Source organism: Triticum aestivum, chromosome 2D (assembly GCF_018294505.1).
Source record: "Triticum aestivum cultivar Chinese Spring chromosome 2D, IWGSC CS RefSeq v2.1, whole genome shotgun sequence".
NCBI lineage: Eukaryota > Viridiplantae > Streptophyta > Magnoliopsida > Poales > Poaceae > Triticum > Triticum aestivum.
The window spans coordinates 320,587,576-320,591,436 of NC_057799.1; positions in this window are offsets into that span (position 1 = coordinate 320,587,576).

Sequence of the window (3,861 nt, forward strand, 5' to 3'; positions counted from 1 at the left end):
GAAAATGCCATGTCCTAAAGATATCAAAGGTATTAGTAGTTTCCTTGGTCATGCTGGTTTCTATAGGAGATTTATTAAATACTTCTCTAAAATTTCTAGTCCTCTTACAAATCTTTTACAAAAAGATGTTCCATTTGTTTTGATGATGATTGTGTAGAAGCCTTTGAAACACTTAAGAAAGCCTTAATTTCTGCACCTATTGTTCAACCACCTGATTGGAACTTGCCTTTTGAAATTATGTCTGATGCTAGTGATTATGCTGTTGCTGTTGTCTTAGGACAAAGAGTTGATAAGAAATTAAATGTTATTCATTATGCTACTGAAACTCTAGACAGTGCCCAACGCAATTATGCTACTAGTGAAAAAGAATTCTTAGCAGTTGTGTTTGCTTGTGATAAATTTATATCTTACATTGTTGATTCTAAAGTGATTGTTCACACTGATCATGCTGCTATTAAATATCTTATGGAAAAGAAAGATGCTAAACCTAGACTCATTAGGTGGGTTCTCTTGCTACAAGAATTTGACTTACATATCACCGATAGAAAAGGAGCTGAGAACCCTGTAGCTGATAACTTGTCTAGGTTAGAAAATATTCTTGATGACCCACAACCTATTAATGATAGTTTTCTTGATGGGCAATTAGCTGCAATAAATGTCTCTCATAACACTCCTTGGTATGCTGGCTATGCTAATTATATTGTTGCTAAATATATACCACCTAGGTTGACTTACCAACAAAAGAAAAAAATCTTCTATGATTTAAGACATTACTTTTGGGATGACCCACATCTTTATAAAGAAGGAGTAGATGGTATTATTAGACGTTGTGTACCTGAGCATGAACAAGGACAAATCCTATGAAAATGCCACTCCAAAGCTTACGGAGGGCATCATGCGGGAGACAGAACTGCTCATAAGGTATTGCAATCTAGTTTTTATTGGCGTACTCTCTTCAAGGATGCTCATAAGTTTGTTTTATCTTGTGATGAATGTTAAAGAATTGGTAATATTGGTAAGCGTCAGGAAATGCCTATGAATTATTCTCTTGTTGTTGAACCATTTGATGTCTGGGGTTTTGATTATATGGGACCTTTTCCTTCCTCTAATGGGTACACATAGATTTTGGTTGATGTTGATTATGTTACTAAGTGGGTAGAAGCTATTCCAACTAGTAGTGCTAACATCAACACCTCTATTAAAATGCTTAAGGAAGTTATTTTCCCAAGGTTTGGAGTCCCTAGATATTTAATGACTGATGGTGGTTCACACTTTATTCATGGTGCTTTCCGTAAAATGCTTGCTAAGTATGATGTTAACCATAGAATTGCATCCCCCTATCATCCTCAGTCTAGTGGTCAAGTTGAACTTAGCAAAAGACAAATAAAATTAATTCTAGAAAAAATGGTCAATAGGTCCCGAAAGAATTGGTCTAAGAAATTAGACGATGCACTTTGGGTTTACCGAACAGCCTATAAAAATCCCATGGGTATGTCTCCTTACAAAATGGTTTATGGAAAATCTTGTCATTTGCCTCTTGAGTTAGAACATAAAGCATATTGGGCAATTAAAGAACTCAACTATGATTTCAAACTTGCGGGTGAAAAGAGGTTATTCGATATTAGCTCACTAGATGAATGCAAAACCCAAGCTCATGAAAATGACAAGTTATTTAAAGAAAATGTCAAAAGATGGCATGATAAAAGAATCCAAAAGCGCGAGTTCAACGTTGGAGAATATGTTCTTTTGTAGAACTCTCGTTTCAAAAAAATTTGCAGGAAAGCTTCTCTCCAAATGGGAAGGACCTTATGTTATCGAGGAGGTTTATCGATCTGGAGCTATAAAAATAAATGATGCCGAAGGCACTAATTCGAAGGTTGTCAATGACAAAGAATAAAACATTATATCTTAGGTACGCCCATTAATGTTGAAAGCAATATTATCCAAACTATGACACCGGAAGAACACATAAAGGAAACCTTCCGGAACACTCCAGAATCGTGAAAAAAGAGGAGGTACATGATACGGTAAGTAAACGGACTCCGAAAAATCCGCAAAAATATTTTCTGTCAGTTTTGGAATATATAAAAAATTAGGAAAATAAGAAACAACCAGGAAGGCACCCTTGATGAGCACAAGACACCAGGGCGCGCCTGGCAGGCGCGCCCCGATGGGTTGTGCCCACCTCGGGTACCTTCCGGATTCCGTTTTTTCTCCCATTTGCTTGTTTCCCAAGATAAAAAATCTTTATATACCCCCCGAACCTATTGACCACCGTATCGCGAAGAAATCTTCTGTTTTCTTTTCTTGTTGTTTTCTGTCAGGTCTGTTAAGCCAGGCATCATGTCTTCTCCCTCCTCCAACAACATAGAAGAATATGCTTGGTTGATGAAGATTGAATTGAAGAGAGAAGAACCCAAAGAATCCTTCAAGGGGGACAAGAGCAAGGAAGCTACGAGCAAGGCTTGCCTGCTGAGGAAGAAGAGGATATCCTTAAACCTTACTATGATCATCTTACCCCCACTGAGATTAAAGCTTTTCGGACCATCGAAACGGTTCGTGTGCAAAATAAATATATTACTCGTGAAAATATTCTGTTGTAAGAGCACATCATCGCCCTCCAGAGAGTCATCCGTAGATTGGAATACCTTTTGAGTATGAAAGATACGATTGCTACTAACTCATCATCACCACCACCACCTTCTTCATCACCAAAGGAGACTTGAGTATCGGGTATGGGCACTCCCCTTGGCTTGTGGCAAGCTTGGGGGAGGTGCCCCGGTATCGTATCACCTCCATTATCTTTTGCCTTTACTTATCTTAGTTCGATCCTTAGTTATCTTTTGATTTAGTTGAATAAAAGTTTAGTTCATTCCTTTCTTTTCAAGTGTTTGCTTAGTGATCTATCCTTGTAATCGTGTGCGAGATATATAATAAAGTTTAGTTTGAGTTTTGTTTTCTTTACTTTCATGTTCAATAAAAAGAAAGGAAATAAATGAAAAGAAAGATCATATGCTAATCTTATGGTAAGTAATGACATCACATAAGGAAGAGTATAAGTAGTAAAATTTGTTGGAGATTGACAAACATAGCATTGGTCAATAATGCAATTCTTGAAAGAATTAATAAGGGAAGAGAAGATTCACATGCAAATACACTATTTTGGACATCTTTTATGATTGTGAGCCCCCATCAAAATATTATATGCCAAAATTGTTGACGTTGGACAAGGAAGACAACGTAATGATTTATGTTTGTTCATATTCACATAGAAGTTATATTGTCATAGACCCTTTAACATGTGGTATTTGCACCCATCTTTGCTAGCCAAAAATTCCGCACTAAGTAGAGATACTACTTGTGCATCCAAAACCCTTAAACCAAATCTTGTTTTGAGAGTCCACTATACCTACTTATGGATTGAGTAAGATCCTTCAAGTAAGTTGTCATCGGTGCAATAAGGAAATAAAAATTGCTTCTAAATGTGTTAGATCATTTAGTGTAAGAGAAAATTGAGCATTGTACGAACTTGTGATGGCAAAATAATAAAGGCAACAGACTGCATAATAAAGGTTGCTATCACAAGGGGCAATATAACGTGACGTTCTTTTGCACTAAGAGATTGAGCATACAACCAAAAAGTGCATGGCAACCTCTTCTTCCCTCTGCGAAGGGCCTATCTTTTACCTTTATGTATTTACTTTTATGCAAGATTCAAAGTTTCTCTCTCTATTCCTTTTTATTTTCTCTTTTGGCAAGCACCATGTGGTGACGAAAGATCTAGGCACATATATCCAGTTGGATATGGGTGGGCATGGGTGAAAGTGCAACTAATCCCCGGGTGGTTTTGGTAATTTATAA